This window comes from Hyperolius riggenbachi, chromosome 2 (genome assembly GCF_040937935.1).
Source record: "Hyperolius riggenbachi isolate aHypRig1 chromosome 2, aHypRig1.pri, whole genome shotgun sequence".
Classification (NCBI taxonomy): Eukaryota; Metazoa; Chordata; class Amphibia; order Anura; family Hyperoliidae; genus Hyperolius; species Hyperolius riggenbachi.
This window is the reverse complement of record NC_090647.1, coordinates 271495934-271517151: the sequence shown is the minus strand read 5'-3', so window position 1 is coordinate 271517151 and position 21218 is coordinate 271495934. Positions and strand designations below refer to the sequence as shown.

General features: G+C 42.6%; 1 protein-coding gene across 8 annotated transcripts in view; it reads right to left on the bottom strand.

Moving 5' to 3' along the window:
* The window catches only part of SRRM3 (serine/arginine repetitive matrix 3), a 455592-nt gene that overhangs the window by 145885 nt on the left and 288489 nt on the right, over positions 1 to 21218 (bottom strand). The gene's annotated exons all lie outside the window — the stretch shown is intronic.

Sequence of the window (21218 nt, the reverse complement as noted above, 5' to 3'; positions counted from 1 at the left end):
GACGTGATGAGATAGACATGTGTTTGTACAGTGCCTCACACACAAATAACTATGCTGTGTTCCTTTGTTTCTTTCTCCGTCTAAAAGAGTTAAATATCAGATATTTAAGTGGCTGACTCAGTCCTGACTCAGACAGGAAGTGACTACAGTGTGATCCTCACTGATAAGAAATTCCCCTTTTTATCTGCTAGGGAAGTGTTTTATAGTTGGAATTTCTTATCAGTGAGGGTCACACTGTAGTCACTTCCTGTCTGAGTCAGAACTGAGTCAGCCACTTACATACCTGATATTTAAATCTTTCAGACAGAGAAAGAAAAAAAGGAACACAGCATAGTTATTTGTGTGCTAGGCACTGTACAAACACATGTCTATTTCATCATGTCACATGTCACTTCGGGTATCTTTTAAGGCTAAGTTTACACTGAAGGAGTATTTATTATATGGTAATTATCATTATTTAGTGTTCATATTGCGCTGAGGTCTTCCACAGCACTTTTGAAAAGTACAGTCTTGTCACTAGCTGACCCTCAGGAGGCCTCACAATCGAATCCCTACCATAGTCATATGTCCATCATAGTTAATAGCCAATTTGAGCAGGAAGCCAATTAAGTTATCCGTATGTTTTTGAGATGTGGGAGGAAAACTAGAGTGCCTAGAGGAAATTCACACAGACACAGAGAACATACAAACACTGTGCAGCTAGTGCTGCAATTCTACATGGGGAGCCAGCACTGCAAGGTGAGAGTGCTATGTACTATTCTACTGTGCTGTCCATGTTCGTTAATGCACATGCTTTATACTTAAGCGCTATAACACGCGTTATCATGCACTTTTGTTTGTGTAATGCACAAAAAAATGCATGCAGAAGTGCGCTGTGAAAAAGATTTCAGTGAAAATGAATATATGTAAACAAGAACAACTCCCTCACCTACACATCAGATTTGCGTTGTGTTACAACTCACTACTGTAACGCATTCCCAGTAACCATGTTCTCAATTTGAAGATCCAGCACCCCAGACCTTTAAATTATGTCAGAAGTAGCTGTACACACAGCTGATCCTTGGCTAAGAAAGCCCCACTGGGCCACATCAGCTGAATTCCGTCAAGCTTGAGTACAAAGCTACATTTTTAGACTGATTACATAATTAGCATGTTCAATACAGCCTAGTATCCAGAAGAACAATCTAGGTGTGAGGAGGTTGGTCATGTGATCCTAGAGCACTTGAGAGGACTCAGGACAATGCCAGACTATCACAGTGACTAAGTTTTGCTTATGGGCATGCAATAGCAATTTTGACCCACAAAAAATTATATTTCGATCTATGTATGTAATTTCAGATGTGCTCTGCTCAGGGAACAGGGAGGCAAAAGTAGAGAAAACTGTGAAACTGTCCATACACTCTGTGACAACCACTCTCTCAGCCTTTCCCTGCACAGAGATTTTCCAGCTCAATAGACAGCAAGCTAAGTACCAGAAGGCTAAGCGAAACATTAACAAGGCAAAGTCAACGAAGCCACTGGACCCCTTAACACGTGTAGCCATCACCATGTGTTTTACGGGAAACACACCTCTTTCACTGCAATCACTACGGTAACTCTAAATATTTAAAATGTCTGTATATCTTACTGCCCCATGGAGGAAGGAATGTAACACATTTTTCAATTTAATAGGTTCTTCCTAGTCATGAATCTTTCATTTCCTGTTGGAGCATTCAGAAATTCAGCTTACTAATTTTTAGATTTCAATGAAAATTAATGTAACACAGTGTAGAAATGTATCATACAACAAACACATATGCTACCATATAAAATAAAAAGAGTAAAAAGAAGGTTACTCAAGTTTGATTTGTCTGGCTTTAATTTTGCTCAGCGTTCAGATTATTTGAGGGCTGAGTCTCAACCATACTGCCAGGGTCACTGGGCCCTTCCAAGTGTCTTTAAACAAGTTTGTTGGTAAAGTTTGTTGGTGCTTTAACCTGCATTGGAGAGCCTTTTCTAGTCCTGTGAGCAAGGTGGTGCAAATCTTTTCTATCCAATGACAGAGGTCAGAACATACTTTTTTTTTTTACTAACCTAGAAATTAAACCTACTAAAGGCAGTAGCTACAGTGCTGACCACTCAGCTGGAAGCTGGTTAATTAACAAGCAGCCATAATCTTGGATTAACTAAATTTAATTTTGCCCTTAAGTTTGTAAAGACCATGCATGTTAGGAGTCTTTTTGCTCATTACTAGGAACTTGAAGGAGAACAGGTTAGAGGGTGGGACAGTGATTACGGTATGTACCATACAGATATAGGTAGCAATGTAAAGTGCAGCTTGACCTGTGACTGCTGTGCTGCTGTCATAGTAAGGGGTACTCCCCACTTATTAGACAGCACAACAGCCACATATCAAGGTGCACTTTACATTTGCTGCAAAAGACATGATTTATGCACAAATTATGAAGTGCAGACATTTAAAAAAAAATGTTACTACTGTAACTTTGTTACACTATGAGCTGATTTCTTTAGTTGGGTTAAGTTATGATTATAAATATCCAAATGAAACTAGTCCTCCTATTTCAAGCAAATATATCACTAGCTCAAGCAAGAGTAATATTGCTGTCCAGATATACTGCTTTATACTTCCTGTATCTGTCATTCAATCATTTGTCCCTCTTATATTTCTGACCGTGAGTTTTTCATGACCACAACACACTTTACCAGATATGCCACACTTATCATATTGTATTCAATAAAGCCCTTAGTATCCACAAAGTACAAGAATAATAGAAGCAGAGATTACACAATGACTCGTCCTTCAAAGAACCTTCAGTTCTGAACACAAAAAAGCAAAGCAACAGCAACGTAAAGGAGTTATCATGTAATAACGTAAGTGGAGATATAGCTTTGTGAAAATAACAAGATTTTTTTTTCATCTTCGCTTGCAGAACAGCAACGTTAGCACTGCAATGCCATGTACACAAGTGTTAGAATTATGTGACAAATAACTGAAAGATGTTAAGATAGAAGCCAGCACTGACTGAAGTCAGTCAAGCAGTATAGAACCAATGAATCTTTAATCAACTGACTATTTCTTAGATCGAATGATGGGATGTCTGACTTATGTACCTATTAACTATGCACAATCTTCTTTAAAATGCAAAATAAGGTTGCATTCAGACAGCAGATACAAGAGTTGGATATTTAATTATTCAGGCGTTATTTTTATATATTCACTACTACGTGTCCCATTTTAGAAGGGCACAAATTACAGAGGAAGATGTATATTTGTATTAATGGCCAGGAAGATGGACAGAGGCATAAAGCATCTGGATGGACAGAAAAAAGCCCATGTAGGATAGATTAGAATCATAGTAATTTACCAGCAGATAAACCATCAATTTCTGAAGACAAAAATCTTGTGGCTCTGTGGAATTTGTTTCTGTATCTTCTGTTCTGAATTAAAGGTGACATCAACTGAAATGAGAACCCTTGACACAGGAACTATAAGTCATTGTGATACATGTATACTGTGAAGAGAATGCCCACAAACCCTAGTTCACCCTCACGTATCTGTTATTGTGGTAAAGGTAAATAGGGAAGTATGACATTACTCAGGTAATTTTCATATTTCATGTGGCGACAGTCAGTCACAAGATTGAGAGATCTATGCACAAAGTAGGAAAGTAGAGGTTACTTCTTGTTTTTAAAGGGGTTTGTATGTCTCTTTACAATTATGATGGTTAATAAAGCAGTTTTGTAATTTCCTTAAAATCCATGTAGTGGTGACATTCCTTTTTGATTCAGTAAGTAGAAGTTACTTCCCCAGTATAGAGCCATCACCTAACCTCACCCATCTCCTCTCACTTCTCCCTCCAGTGGAGCATAGTCTGCTTTGTCCTCAGAGTACAAGAAAAGCTTGTTCTCTCTAACAGCTCCTTTGTGACTACTTTATTTGTGTGATGATTGGGTAGTGGGAGGAGGGAGGAGTTTGAATGACGTACTTTTTGAGTGTGCAACTTGCCACAAATATGGGTGTGATCAGCAAATGCAATTGCATGTCCTGATGTGAAAGAAAAAGCAGCAGAAGTTTTTTCAAACGGAAGATCACAAAGCAGATCGCAGAGCAACGTATTTGCTATGCGATTTGTATGTGTTCCCATTCATTTAACCCATTTGCAAACGCAGGCAAACTGCAGCATGAACTATGGTTGTGATTGGGTTAAAAACAGATCGAACCACTCTGTGCAGGACACCATGATTACTATGTAAATCAGGGTGCCCTTGTGATTAACAACATGCATGTGCTTCAAAAATTGGATTGAAGTGCATGCAATGTGGAGGGGCTCTTACTGCTCTCTCAGGCAAGCAGCTAATGCCATGGGACTGGAACGCAGCTCACACAATATACATTACCAAAACACAAGCTGGAAATAAAGCTTAGCTGGATTTACACTTAGATGCATTGCTTTAAGTTGGGTTGTGGCATGTTTACATCTCTTTGAGAGTTGCCTATGCCTCCCACCTTCCTTCTCAGCTGATACATACACTATAAAACATGACTGTTAGGGGCATTCATTCCCATTATAGTAAGCTACAACCAACCAGAACTAAGCCAAGACCACACAGGCAGAGTCTCTTAACCAGTGAGAGCGAAAGCAGCAGGGGAGGAATAAACAGGGTGGCCCAATTTACCAGGTACAGCGAAAAATATAAGGACCACTCATTCTCCATGACAAACCTTTAAAGGCTTACTTTTTTGCATTGTAGAATGAAGTTTGCCTAACATTTATTTACAAAAAATAAAATAAAAAATGAGTGAAACAACTTTCTTCATTCACTCATCACTTCTTCCCAACTTTCCATGAAAAGTTTAGGAAGAAATAGCCATGATTTCTGAGCTGTTCAAATTCTGATCAGACGTCTGCAGGTAAGTGAGGCCATCAAAAAAGGGTGCCAGCTGTGGACAACCAGCCACATGCAGGACTGCAACCATTATGCCATGTAAAAATAGAATGAATTTTCATGTTATTACAGATCATCTGAAACAGGCAAGAATAGTAATAAATACCCTGCTAAGCCACTGTCACATTAACTGCTGCAAGTCAATAACTACCTGCAAGCAACACCTGGCAAACTGGATCTTGCATCATTTGATGGTGTTTGTATTTAACTTAACTGCCATAAAAAAATAAGTACTGTGGCTTAAACTAGGATGTTTACAGGTTTGTTTGTTTTTATAATCACATAGCCTATAAACTGTAATCTACACAAGACAGAAGCTGAAAAAGACTCATGAAATAAAGGATCTTGAGAAATAAGTGCAGACCAATGGGTACTCATGTGCCATAGATGTGTGGGAGAAGTCCATTACAACTCAGAGTTTGCCTTTCCATGTTGGAATACATTAGGCTGGATCTCAAAATGAGCTTCTGTTATGGATATATGTCAACTACAGGTCCAAGCCTTTCTCCAATCCCTACCTATATGTAGGCATCCACCTTCAATGTGAAAAAGAACCTGCTGACTACGCCGACATAGAAAAAAGTCTGCTTTTGAGCTAAGCTTCATTACCCAAAGAGAATGAGCATCCAAGCCATCCTTTGGTGTAGAACCTTTTGCAATATTTTGAAATAAGAATGCTATAGAAATACTGCAGTCAGGGATTTACTGGAATGTCAGCACTTCCTGTTGCCTCTGCAGAATCTCGGGAGGTCATGCCAGCTGCTGTAAGCTCTTGGTCAAAGCCGGAATAAATTGGCAGAGGAATTGACGTGAATGTGGCAGCTCCAATACATATTTGAGCACGTGAGAAGCTTTTTGCCCTACTTTTTTTGCATTTCTTTATTATCTTATGTACAGTTGCATTCATCTGTTTGAAAACATGAGTACATGCAAATATGCTATCAGATTTCTAAAGAACCCAGTGGTGTGTTTCCAATGAAATGGCCGCAATTGTCTTGAAGAGTCAGAAACTGAATACAAAATGCACAAGCAACATTAAAAAGAGTTATAAATAACTCAAGCATCTGTGCTGCACGTGTGCAAATTTCTGCCATTATTGCTGAATTGGACAATATATAATATACCGGTAGTAATACAAATGAGGCGTCAAAAATGTATCAATCTCAATAGTAAAATTATTTAATTAGATGGCCATTTTTTGCTTGTACGACACGAAACAGAGATTGCAGATTCCCACGTGAGAAAGGCTTCAGGTATAATCAACTGAACATGATTAAAATGTGTGCTTTGCAATTGAAATGCATGTATAGATCTAATGAATAATGACACGGACTGCTGTCTTTCTGTTTTATTAGTCTGGCTTTAATTCAGGTTTGAAAGTCTAATTTCTGTGTGGAATCTAAAGAAAATGTCACCCTGTAACAGAGTTCCTAAGGCTGGGTGCACACTGGTCTGTCAGTTTTCTACGTGCACTTTTCTGCACACCATGTGTGTGCATGAGGAAAAACTGGCACATTTATTCACATAAGCTAATGTAATTGATAGCAAAATACACACAGTGCTGCACTGCTGTCAGTTTTTTCCCCATTTTTTTCTGCATACCGAAAACATATTTAAGTATAAAGTAGCCCATTAACATTGATTCTTGATTTTCCTATGAAGAAAACGCACATAAAAATAGGCAAGTGCATTCATTGAAGAACTGTTGGAGAACTGTTACTGCCCTTTTTTATGCATGGTGTATGCTATAGAACGTTATAACCTCTGGAATGCAATCTGTCAGAATGTTTTCTGAAGTTGTAAATCTGTTGCTACCAAAGTGAATTCACACAAAAGGAAAGTAAAATAAATTATAACAATCCATAGAGTCAGATAAAATTAATATTCACATACATGTAAGGGACTATAAAAAAAAGGAACACCAAGAGCCCCAATAGTGTAATATGTACTGGTAAATGGTTACTAGATAGAGTAAATATTAATACTCACAAACCAGGGTTACCATTAGGCAACCACTGTAAAGGCAGGTGGGGAGATTTTCCTGACCCCAATCAGGAATAAGATGTCGCTCTCTGTAGATGAGAAAAAGGGGTTCAACCCTCCACCCAGGGTGGACTCAATATTATACAGGAGAACAGAGGCGCCAAGAGGATAAAAGGAAGCTAAATGAGCTCAAAAGCCAAATTCTTGGTAAATAGAGGAGGTAGTGGTGGGCTTAGCTCCTCCAAGTAGACACACAACGACTGTAGTAAAGACAGTCAATATATTTTATTTATGAACTCCAAATATGAAACGCGTTTCACAGGTTTGATCCCGCTTCATCAGGCAATAACAACGGAGCAATAGTATATGTGGTCAGTAGAAGAGTCTGGCACCTCTTTAACCCACAGAGGTGCCTCTGTAACCCACAGAGGTGCCTGGCTCTTCTACTGACCACATATGCTATTTCTCCGTTGTTATTGCCTGATGTAGCGGGATCAAACCTGCGAAACGTGTTGCATATTTGGAGTTCATAAATAAAATATATTGACTGTCTTTACTACAGTCGTTGTGTGTCTATTTGGGACATTTCCTCTTGAATATTTAAACTGAGAATTCAAACATTAATTTAAAAGTTACTGACCCTAACAAAGAAATCAGTCAAGCAGTCAAGGCTCTTCATCAACCATTATATTTGCATAAGCAATTAAATTACAAAGAACATGTTTGCTTCTGGTTCACTCTATTAATGTACAATACAATGCATACAGAATGGATGAGAGACATACAAATCCAAGCCAGATATAAGGCTATGGGAGTATTTCATGACAATTGTCAGTAGGATAAAACTTCAGTCATATGAGCATTTTCAAGACAATGAAGGTTTTTACACCACAGTTCAACCACAAATGATTTTTTTAGTTTGAAGGTTCCACAGTATTGTTAGATGTACTGGACATAGTGCAGATCTTTTACCCCCTCCTATATGCTATAATATAGTTTTTGTTCCAAACCAAGGGGTTTTTATTTAAACTGAACATAAGAAATAGACAAGGTAAATTACATACCGATATTTAATATGATGCACAGCATCCATTACACAGTAGGTACAGGTGAATACATTGTCAAGAAATAAAAATGAACTGGCAAGCAATTAGCTGACCATAAACTAATGTGTATTGTAAAGTATCACAGAATAGCCTACACATGTGGGCTGGATAGCCACCTATCCCAAATGCGGGAACATTTAGCCAGGCAACCTCTGTGCTTGGAAACTAACGTTTTAGAGGGCAGAGTGGCCTCTGCTTTAAATTTCCAGCCTACAAGGGAAGGACATATCAGGGACAACCATCTGAAAGCTAGACATTGCTTAGCTGAGAAGAGGGATTTAATAAGAAAGGCCTTATAAAATTTTGATAAGCCTTTTTCTGTAAAGTTCAGAGTTCACATTTTAATGCCTAGAACGATGGGTGAGCCCATGTTGTCATGCAAGAAGTCAACAACCTGCCTCCAAAAGTCTTTTACCAGAGGACATTGCCAGAGCAGGTGCAGGAAGGAGGGGCTGGAAAGTTGACATTTAAGGCAGCAAGGGGATGCAGTAGCAAAGTACAGTGGGATGCGAAAGTTTGGGCAACCTTGTTAATCGTCATGATTTTAATGCATAAATCGTTGGTTGTTATGATAAAAAAAAATGTCAGTTAAATATATCATATAGACAAACTATGTCCCGACAGGGGACCTGACCTAATGTACAGAAATTGGTGACGTGGAGAAGTCACCTGGTTGATCAGCTGGGTGCATATAGTTTTACGCCCGTGGTCAACAGGTCTCTGAATACAATTATATACACAAATGAAGAGTGACCTAATATGTGAATATAGGCCACTCTCACATCAATTAGTGAATGTAAATACAATTAAGAGATTAAAAATCCTGCAGTGAATGGTTTGGTACAGAACTCCATTCACCATCAGAGCAAATTACTTCTGCAAAGTAGTATATTAGCCATAGACTGCCTTCACAGAAGGTATAAAGCTGAGGTAGAAACAGGTGGTGTATTTACAATAGTAACAGTGCGAGTGTCATTCAACTAGAACCAGTTTCACTCTATGAAAAGAGCTTCGTCAAGAAAATAGAACACATAGGCCTCAATTCACTAAGATCATGCTAGAGATAATAAGGCAAGAGAAAACTTACCTCCACACGTGAGAGAGTTATCTTACCTCTTCATTCCTTAAGTTACCTCTCCTGTAGTTAATTTACCTCCTCTGTAGTTAATTTACCTCCTCTGTAGTTAATTTACCTCCTCTGTAGTTATTTTCACATGCAGCTAATTAACAGCCTGTCTTTAACTCTGGAGTTATTTTAAGGATTGGAGAGTTAATTTAAAGACAGAAGAGTTAACTTTAGGCTTGCCTGAGGTAAAATGTTTCCTGAATACTACATGCCTTATCACCATGGTAACAACTCTAGAAGAGTTATTAAAGACAGGAGATAAGTTTAGTGAATTGAGGCCATAGTGCACAAATCATAAAAAGTTCCCCCCACCATCAAAGATTCCCCCAGCAGTATAGCCCACAACAGAGCTCTCTTAGAGGCTAATATACTACTATGCAGAAGTAATTTGTTCTGATGGTGAATGGAGTTCTGTACCAAACCATTCACTGTAGATATATAAACAGTACTTCTGTATGCCATATGCCTGAACTTGTAATTTTACTTATATTCTGTTGTAGTGCGAATAGCTACACCCCAGTATTTGTTGGCTTGTTCAGCCACCTGGGGGGGATCAGCAAGGACCTCTCATTATACAGCAGGATTTTTAATCTCTTAATTGTATTTACATTCACTAATTGATGTGAGAGTGGCCTATATTCACATATTAGGTCACTCTTCATTTGTGTATATAATTGTATTCAGAGACCTGTTGACCACGGGCGTAAAACTATATGCACCCAGCTGATCAACCAGGTGACTTCTCCACGTCACCAATTTCTGTACATTAGGTCAGGTCCCCTGTCGGGACATAGTTTGTCTAATTTATTACCTGTACGCGTATTCGGTTTGTTTGTGTTAAATATATCATATAGGAGACACACACAGTGATATTTGAGAAGTGAAATTAAGTTTATTGGATTTACAGAAAGTGTGCAATAATTGTTTAAATAAAATTAGGCAGGTGCAAAAGTTTTTGATTCCAAAACCTTTAGAACTAATTATTGGAACTCAAATTGGCTTGGTAAGCTCAGTGACCCTTGACCTACATACAGAGGTGAATCCAATTGTAACGATTGGTGTCAGCACGCAGAGATAATCTGATTCTTGGCGATCTGCAGTACCACCAAGAATGCAGATATACGCCTGATTATCGATGATCTGCAGAATCAGCGATAATACAGATGTATTGCTAACCTCTGAACACCAGAATAGTGAGAGTGTTTGGTGCAACAGTAACAACTCTGAGTGGAGACCACCAGGGGAGCTGGCGGCCTTAGACTCCTGAGGAATTCACCCCTGACTGTGGGTGATATTCCTGTAGCCTGAGGACCCCTGGGCGAGGGACCGAGGCTGGGTTGCAGAAAGCCCTGCAGCTACTATGAAAGGTATTGCCCTGGACAGGGCTAATGTAATACAGTAATAGTACAATCCTAGTCTGGGTGTGAGGTCCATAGTCACAACACCCTGGAACTAGTCTAGAGCATAATATAAATGATAATACAATTCCCTAGTCTTGGGTATGAGGTCCGTGATCGTCAACACCCTGGAACTAGTCTGGAATATAACACAAAGACAATACAGTTCCCTAGTCTTGGGTGTGAGGGCCTTGATCTCAACACCCTGGAACTATGCTAGAAAATACACAGAAGATACACAGTATTCCTAGTCTGGGGTGTGAGGGCCTTGATCTCAACACCCTGGAACTGGTCTAACAAATAAACAGTACAAGGTAATCTGGCTCAGTGTGAATTCCCAAGTCCTCCTGGTTCAAACACACTGTAAGGATCTGACTATGGTCTGAATGCTTCCACAAAGTGTTTGCAATGGCAGACAACCAGCAACTGACAAGCAAGCAGAATACATAGTAGCTGAACACTGCTGCCCCGCCCGAGCCACTCAGCCAATCATGAGTCCAGCAGGAATCAGCTGATCATCCTGATCAGCTGACACTTCCCCTGCTGGTATAAAGGTCCTGACTTCTGGCCCGCACGCGCGTAGCTCTTCATCCATTTATGTGGACTAACAGACCCAGCCACTCCAAAGGCACGCTGCTGCGTACAAACTGCCACCTTGGACGCGGAAACAGCCGCTTTGCTATTAGAACATGCGGCGGCTTTTCCGCGTTCTGCCACACTACCAGACGCGTGCCTACGCGTGCAAACCGCCGCGTTGGACGCGGTATCAGCCACCTTGCTTTCAGCAGACGCGGCGGCTTTTCCGCGTTCTCACACCAATTATGAGAAAACTTATTTAATAGGGTCAATTGTAAGTTTCCCTCCTCTTTTAATTTTCTCTGAAGAGCAGCAACATGGGGGTCTCAAAACAGCTCTTAAATGACCTGAAGACAAAGATTGTTCACCATCATGGTTTATGGAAAGTATACAGAAAGCTGTCTCAGATTTCAGCTGTCTGTTTCCACAGTTAGGAATATATCGAGGAAATGGAAGACCACAAGCTCAGTTCAAGTTAAGGCTCGAAGTGGCAGACCAAGAAAAATCTCAGATAGACAGAAGCGACAGATGGTGAGAACAGTCAGAGTCGACCCGCAGACCAGCACCAAAGACCTACAATATCATCTTGCTGCAGATGGAGTTACTGTGCATCGTTCAACCATTCGGCACACTTTACACAAGGAGATGCTATATGCAGAGGAAGCCTTTTTTCTGCCCACAGCACAAACAGAGCCATTTGAGGTATGCTAAAGCACATTTGGACAAGCCAGCTTCATTTTGGAATAAGGTGCTGTGGACTGATGAAACTAAAGTGGAGTTATTTGGGCATAACAAGGGGAGTTATGCATGGAGAAAAAGAACACAGCATTCCAAGAAAAACACCTGCTACCTACAGTAAAATATGGTGGTGGTTCCATCATGCTGTGGGGCTGTGTGGCCAGTGCAGGGACTGGGAATCTTGTCAAAGTTGAGGGACGCATGGATTCCACTCAGTATCAACAGATTCTGGAGACCAATGTCCAGGAATCAGTGACAAAGCTGAAGCTGCGTCGGGGATGGATCTTTCAACTAGGCAACTACCCTAAACACTGCTCAAAATTCACTAAGGCATTCATGCAGAGGAACAAGTATAATGTCTGTAATGGCCATCTCACTCCCCAGACCTGAATATAATTGTAAATCTGTGGTGTGAGTTAAAGAGAGCTGTCCATGCTTGGAAGCCATCAAACCTGAATGAACTAGAGATGTTTTGTAAAGAGGAATGGTCCAAAATACCTTCAACCAGAATCCAGAGTCTCATTGGAACCTAGAGGAAGCGTTTAGAGGCTGTAAGTTCTGCAAAAGGAAGATCTACTAAATCTTGATTTAATTTATTTTTTTGTGGTGCCCAAATTTATGCACCTGCCTAATTTTGTTGAAACAATTATTGCACACTTTCTGTAAATCCAATAAACTTAATTTCACTTCTCAAATATCACTGTTTGTGTCTCCTATCTGATATACTTAACTACTTCCCGACCGCCGTATAGACAAATGGCGGCCGGGAAGCAGACGCCGCAAGGACCGCCGTATTGACAAATGGCGGCGGTCCTTGTTTGGGCATGGGCGGAGCGATCGCGTCATCCGTGATGCGATCCTCCGCCTCCGCCTGTCGCCGCTCACTCGCCGCAACATCCCGCCGGCCATACGGAAGCGCCGGCGGGATGTTAACCCGACGATCGCCGCATACAAAGTGTATAATACACTTTGTAATGTTTACAAAGTGTATTATACAGGCTGCCTCCTGCCCTGGTGGTCCCAATGTCCGAGGGACCACCAGGGCAGGCTGCAGCCACCCTAGTCTGCACCAAGCACACTGATTTTCTCCCCCCCCCCCCGCCCCAGATCGCCCACAGCACCCATCAGACCCCCCCCTGCCCACCCCCCAGACCCCTGTTTGCACCCAATCACCCCCCTAATCACCCATCAATCACTCCCTGTCACTATCTGTCAACGCTATTTTTTTTTATACCCCCCCCCTGCCCCCTGCTCCCTCCTGATCACCCCCCCACCCCCCAGATTCTCCCCAGACCCCCCCCCCATGCACTGTATGCATCTATCCCCCCTGATCACCTGTCAATCACCTGTCAATCACCTGTCAATCACCCGTCAATCACCCATCAATCACCCATCAATCACCCCCTGTCACTGCCACCCATCAATCAGCCCCTAACCTGCCCCTTGCGGGCAATCTGATCACCCCCCCACACCAATAGATCGCCCGCAGATCCGACATCAGATCACCTCCCAAATCCATTGTTTACATCTATTCTCTCCTCTAAACACACACTAATTACCCATCAATCACCCATCAATCACCCCCTATCACCACCTGTCACTTTTACCTATCAGATCAGACCCTAATCTGCCCCTTGCGGGCACCCAATCACCCGCCCACACGCTCAGATTGCCCTCAGACCCCCCCTTATCAATTCACCAGTGCATTCATTACATCTGTTTTTCCCTGTAATAACCCACTGATCACCTGTCAATCACCTATCACCCATCAATCACCCCCTGTCACTGCCACCCATCAATCAGCCCCTAACCTGCCCCTTGCGGGCAATCCGATCACCCACCCACACCATTAGATCGCCCGCAAACCCGCCGTCAGATTACCTCCCAAATGTATTGTTTACATCTGTTATCTTCTCTAAACACCCACTAATTACCCATCAATCACCCATCAATCACCCCCTATCACTGTTACCTATCAGATCAGACCCTAATCTGCCCCTTGCGGGCACCCAATCACCCGCCTACACGCTCAGATTACCCTCAGACCCCCCCCTTATCAATTCGCCAGGGCATTATTTACATCTATCCTTCCCTGTAATAACCCACTGATCACCTGTCAATCACCTGCCAATCACCTATCACCCATCAATCACCCCCTGTCACCCCCTGTCACTGCCACCCAACAATCAGCCCCTAACCTGCCCCTTGCGGGCAATCTGATTACCCACCCACACCAATAGATCGCCCGCAGATCCGACATCAGATCACCACCCAAGCGCAGCATTTACTCTCCTCTAAACACCCACTAATTACCCATCAATCACCCCCTATCACCACCTGTCACTGTTACCCATCAGATCAGACCCTAATCTGCCCCTTGCGGGCACCCAATCACCCGCCTACACGCTCAGATTACCCTCAGACCCCCCCTTATCAATTCACCAGTGCAATATTTACATCTGTTCTCCCCTGTAATAACCCACTGATTACTTGTCAATCACCTGTCAATCACCTATCAATCACCCATCAATCACCCCCTGTCACTGCCACCCATCAATCACCCCCTGTCACTGCCACCCATCAATCACCCGCTGTCACTGCCACCCATCAATCAGCCCCTAACCTGCCCCTTGCGGTCAATCTGATCACCCACCCACACCAATAGATCGCTCGCAGATCCGACGTCCGATCACCTCCCAAGTGCAGTGTTTACATCTGTTCTCTACCCTAAACACCCACTAATTACCCATCAATCACCCCCTGTCACTGCTACCTATCAGATTAGACCCCTATCTGCCCCTAGGGCACTCAATCACCCGCCCACACCCTCAGAATGCCCTCAGACCCCAGCCCTGATCACCTCGCCAGTGCATTGCTTGCATCTATTCCCCCCTCTAATCACACCTTGAGACACCCATCAATCACCTCCTGTCACCCCCTAGCACACCTACCTATCAGATCAGGCCCTAATTTGCCCCGTGTGGGCTCCTGATCACTCGGCCAAACCCTCAGATCCCCCTCAGACCCCCTTCCGATCACCTCCCCAGTGCATTGATTGCATCTATTTTCCCCTCTAACCACCCCCTGAGACACCCATCAATCACCTCCTGTCACCCCCCTAGCACTCCTATCCATCAGATCAGGCCCAATACAACCTGTCATCTAAAAGGCCATCCTGCTTATGACCGGTTCCACAAAATTCGCCCCCTCATAGACCACCTGTCATCAAAATTTGCAGATGCTTATACCCCTGAACAGTCATTTTGAGACATTTGGTTTCCAGACTACTCACGGTTTTGGGCCCGTAAAATGCCAGGGCGGTATAGGAACCCCACAAGTGTCCCCATTTTAGAAAAAAAGACACCCCAAGGTATTCTGTTAGGTGTATGACGAGTTCATAGAAGATTTTATTTTTTGTCAAAAGTTAGCGGAAATTGATTTTTATTGGTTTTTTTCCACAAAGTGTCACTTTCCGCTAACTTTTGACAAAAAAATAAAATCTTCTATGAACTCGTCATACACCTAACAGAATACCTTGGGGTGTCTTCTTTCTAAAATGGGGTCACTTGTGGGGTTCCTATACTGCCCTGGCATTTTAGGGTCCCTAAACCGCGAGGAGTAGTCTAGAAAACAAATGCCTCAAAATGACCTGTGAATAGGACGTTGGGCCCCTTAGCGCACCTAGGCTGCAAAAAAAGTGTCACACATGTGGTACCGCCGTACTCAGGAAAAGTAGTATAATGTGTTTTGGGGTGTATTTTTACACATACCCATGCTGGGTGGGAGAAATTTCTATGTAAATGGACAATTGTGTGTAAAAAAAACCAAACAATTGTCATTTACAGAGATATTTCTCCCACTTAGCATGGGTATGTGTAAAAATACACCCCAAAACGCATTATACTACTTCTCCTGAGTACGGCGGTACCACATGTGTGGCACTTTTTTACACCCTAAGTACGCTAAGGGGCCCAAAGTCCAATGAGTACCTTTAGGATTTCACAGGTCATTTTGCGACATTTGGTTTCAAGACTACTCCTCACGGTTTAGGGCCCCTAAAATGCCAGGGCAGTATAGGAACCCCACAAATGACCCCATTCTAGAAAGAAGACACCCAAAGGTATTCCGTACGGAGTATGGTGAGTTCATAGAAGATTTTATTTTTTGTCACAAGTTAGCGGAAAATGACACTTTGTGAAAAAAAACTATTAAAATCAATTTCCACTAACTTGTGACAAAAAAATAAAAACTTCTATGAACTCACCATACTCCTAACGGAATACCTTGGGGTGTCTTCCTTCTAAAATGGGGTCATTAGTGGGGTTCCTATACTGCCCTGGCATTTTAGGGGCCCTAAACCGCGAGGAGTAGTCTTGAAACAAAAATGACCTGTGAAATCCTAAAGGTACTCATTGGACTTTGGGCCCCTTAGTGCAGTTAGGGTGCAAAAAAGTGCCACACATGTGGTATCGCCGTACTCGGGAGAAGTAGTATAATGTGTTTTGGGGTGTATTTTTACACATACCCATGCTGGGTGGGAGAAATACCTCTGTAAATGACAATCTTTTGATTTTTTTTACACACAATTGTCCATTTACAGAGGTATTTCTCCCACCCAGCATGGGTATGTGTAAAAATACACCCCAAAACACATTGTACTACTTCTCCCGAGTATGGCGATACCACATGTGTGGCACTTTTTTGCACCCTAACTGCGCTAAAGGGCCCAAAGTCCAATGAGTACCTTTAGGATTTCACAGGTCATTTTTGAGAAATTTCGTTTCAAGACTACTCCTCACGGTTTAGGGCCCCTAAAATGCCAGGGCAGTATAGGAACCCCACAAATGACCCCATTTTAGAAAGAAGACACCCCAAGGTATTCCGTTAGTAGTATGGCGAGTTCATAGAAGATTTTATTTTTTGTCACAAGTTAGCGGAAATTGATTTTAATTGTGTTTTTTCACAAAGTGTCATTTTCCGCTAACTTTTGACAAAAAATTAAATCTTCTATGAACTCACCATACTCCTAACGGAATACCTTGGGGTGTCTTCTTTCTAAAATAGGGTCATTTGTGGGGTTCCTATACTGCCCTGGCATTTTAGGGGCCCTAAACCGTGAGGAGTAGTCTTGAAACGAAATTTCTCAAAATGACCTGTGAAATCCTAAAGGTACTCATTGGACTTTGGACCCTTTAGCGCAGTTAGGGTGCAAAAAAGTGCCACACATGTGGTATCGCCGTACTCAGGAGAAGTAGTATAATGTGTTTTGTGGTGTATTTTTACACATACCCATGCTGAGTGGGAGAAAGATCTCTGTAAATGGACAATTGTGTGTAAAAAAAATTAACAAATTGTCATTTACAGAGATATTTCTCCCACCCAGCATGGGTATGTGTAAAAATACACCCCAAAACACATTATACTACTTCTCCTGAGTACGGCAATACCACATGTGTGGCACTTTTTTGCAGCCTAACTGCGCTAAGGGGTCCAAAGTCCAATGAGCACCTTTAGGCTTTACAGGGGTGCTTACAATTTAGCACCCCCCAAAATGTCAGGACAGTAAACACACCTCACAAATGACCCCATTTTGGAAAGTAGACCCTTCAAGGTATTCAGAGAGGGGCATGGTGAGTCTGTGGCAGATTTCATTTTTTTATGTCGCAAGTTAGAAGAAATGGAAACTTTTTTTTTTTTTTTTTTTTCTCACAAAGTGTCATTTTCCGCTTACTTGTGACAAAAAATAATATCTTCTATGAACTCACTATGCCTCTCAGTGAATACTTTGGGATGTCTTCTTTCCAAAATGGGGTAATTTGGGGGGTATTTATACTATCCTGGAATTCTAGCCCCTCATGAAACATGACAGGGGGTCAGAAAAGTCAGAGATGCTTGAAAATGGGAAAATTCACTTTTTGCACCAGAGTTTGTAAACGCTATAACTTTTACCCAAACCAATAAATATACACTGAATGGTTTTTTTTTATCAAAAACATGTTTGTCCACATTTTTCGCGCTGCATGTATACAGAAATTTTACTTTATTTGAAAAATGTCAGCACAGAAAGTTAAAAAAATCATTTTTTTGCCAAAATTCATGTCTTTTTTGATGAATATAATAAAAAGTAAAAATCGCAGGAGCAATCAAATAGCAGCAAAAGAAAGCTTTATTAGTGACAAGAAAAGGAGCCAAAATTCATTTAGGTGGTAGGTTGTATGAGCGAGCAATAAACCGTGAAAGCTGCAGTGGTCTGAATGGAAAAAAAGTGGCCGGTCCTTAAGGGGTAGAAAGCCCTAGGTCCTCAAGTGGTTAACATGTTTTATCGTAACAACCAACAATTTATACAGGGAGATCATGACGATTAACAAGGTTGCCCAAACATTCGCATCCCACTGTATTTGGTTAGTTGTGACAGGGATAGATAACTCTGGTGGAGAGTGGAAAGTTGGGTTAGTCACCAACTTCCTGCTTAATGTTTGCCACATACCATCAGGACCAAGTGTCTGCAAAGGCCACAGAGTTTGGGGTCTGGGAGGAAGCTCTACATTTTGGAGGAGGTAGACTGTATATAGAGGTTTAGCTGCCTATGGATGAGGATTTTAAATGGAGTAGGAAGACTGCTCAGGAAGGATTGTGCATGAACAAATCGATTTGCTGAACTTGGAATCTCCACATGCTCATGGAAAAGGTAGCTGCACATGACATTCTAGGCTAGTATTGTACCTGGAGGAGGGCTGCTGCTTATGTAAGAGGAGTGCTGCACATAGGAAGGAAGCACATTGAGGTTAACACTACATATGAGGTCTGAAACCAGAAGACAGAAGGTGCTGAATTTTAAAAACTGCTGCACATAGAAGAGGGCACAGGACATGAAAGGGAATTGGGTAGTAAAACATAGTTGGCCTATGAAAGAAAAAAAAGTTTATATTTGGGTATACATAGTACAACACTGCATTACAACCAAGCTTAGCATAAGCACTTAAAGCAGCACACCGAATACATTCACACTGGACGCTCTTCATGCTTGTCTGTATTGGTAAGTTCATCTTTAACAGCTAGTCGCTGTCAGTCACATAACGGCCCATACTCACGGGCTACAATTGTCGCCGCAACACACGGCGCGCGTGTTGCGGCGACAGGTTGCCCATGAGTATGAGGCCCAACACGGGCGCGCAACACGGGCACGCACCCCGAACCGTCGCTCGTCGCTGCTGTAGCCAGGTGATTGGCGCGGTCAATCGCCCGGCAACAGTTGCCGCCGCAACTTCGCCGCAACTGTCGCTAGTCCGCATGAGTATGCGGACTAGCGACAGCAACATAATAGAAAATCCACTGCGCTTCCGGCGAGGGGGAGGAACGTCGGCGACAGCTTCCGTCGCTTCAGTAATCCCTCTTCCGCGTGTGTACGCAGAGGGACCTGGCGACGAGCTGTCGCCGAACCTGTCGCGCACACGCTCCCGTGTGCTGGCGACAGGACAAAAAGTAGCCTGTGAGTATGGGCCATTAGGAAGCACTACCTACACATGCTGCAGATGGCTGCAGTCCACAAAGCTGCAAACACCTTAGCTATGACTACGGAAGTGGAGCATCCATGAATAGTAAAATACCTGCACTGGCTACAGTAGTGATCCTTTGTTTTGTCTCAAAGTAGGCTTATAGTGGATCTGGTTGCAGAACACAAATGTAGTCTGTTAGTATAGCCTAAAGAATGAATGTTCTACATATAGGGAAGCTACACTGACAAAAGTACTTGTTTTGCATTCCAAATATAATTAATCCTGTTAGTGTCAGAGTGCCTTAAAGAATTCAAGTTTACTCCGTTTGGTAAAAGCTCCTCATTGCATCTGAATGAATCTGTAACAAGCTCAATGGCAAGTCACTTTACTCATTACCTCTAGAACTGTGAAATGTTTGTCTTCATATAAGACATAAATTGAAAGTTTAAATACCTGCCAAGATTTAGAAATTCAAGCCAATTATATAGCAATTACAGTAGGGTATACATTATTTCGGGGGAATGACAGAAATCAACACTGCTTTGAGTGCTGAGCTTAAAGGACAAAACACAACGCCATGAGCAGAATGATGAGCTGCATCAAACTTATCTCATGATTTCAAAGCAGACACATCAATCATGGCTCTGTCGCTTTTCAGTGAAAGAACAACCTGGCATTAAATTCTATAACTCCTCACGTGTCCTGAATAGGAGATTCAGTGATTCATCCTCTTATGGAAATTGTTGATTTAAGACCACAAATAACAGTTTATTCAACACTGGATTGCCTCTTACCCCTGCCACATTTGAAAGGGTTTGTATAAAAAATGGAAATCCTTTACATAAATGTGCTTATACTAGTAAGTAGAAGCTCTGTAAATTATTTTACCATACACTCAAGACTTGTCTCTTTTGTAAAATTAAAGACTAATTATTCAAAGTTATGGCTGCAAGCTCTCCACAGTCCCCAGCACTCTCCTCCCCTTACCTCTCCTCCCCCTACCTCTCCTCTGGCATTGGAGACCTGGGTTCCAATCTCCGCTCTTCCTGTTCAGTAAGCCAGCACCTATTCAGTAAGGAGTACTGGAACAAGACTAAAGGTGGCCATACACTGGCCCGATTCCCGGCCGTTTCGACAGCAGATTCGATCCTGGGATCGAATCTGCTGCCAATCGTTCGCGGTAAACGCCGCCGACGATCCGATTTCCTCCCGAAATCGGATCGGTCCGTCGATCGCGCCGTGCGGGAAATTACCCTCGATCGCCCGCGGGTAAAGTGCGCGTCGCTAGCGGCGGCCGATTCGATGAAAAATACATTACCTGATGCGGGCTCCCGGGCGTCTTCTCCGCATCTTCTCAGCGCTGCACCAGCTCCATCCCGGTGCTTCCTGTGTCACTGCAGTGACCCAGGAAGTTCAAATAGAGGGCGCTCTATTTGAACTTCCTGGTCACGGAGTGACACAGGAAGCGCCGAGATGGAGCAAGAACAGAGCGGTGCAGCGTGGAGAAGATGCCCGGGAGCCAGCGTCAGGTAATGTATGCGCGGGGGGAGGACAGGCGGCAGGAGCAGCTGAACAGATTGTGATCGGTTTCAGGCTGAAATCGATTCACAATCTGTTTGCAGTAAAGGCAGCCATACGATCCCTATCTGATCAGATTCGATCAGATAGGGATCTGTCAGCTGGTCGATCTGATGGCACATCGACCAGTGTATGGCTGCCTTTACACTGCTACTGCCAACTGAGCGTGCCCTAGTGGCTGCAGCTAAATCGCTTTTCCTCCAGGAGAAAAGCGAAATATAAATGTTATTTGTCTTCTCTTCTTCCCAACAACCCCTCATCACCCTTCTTC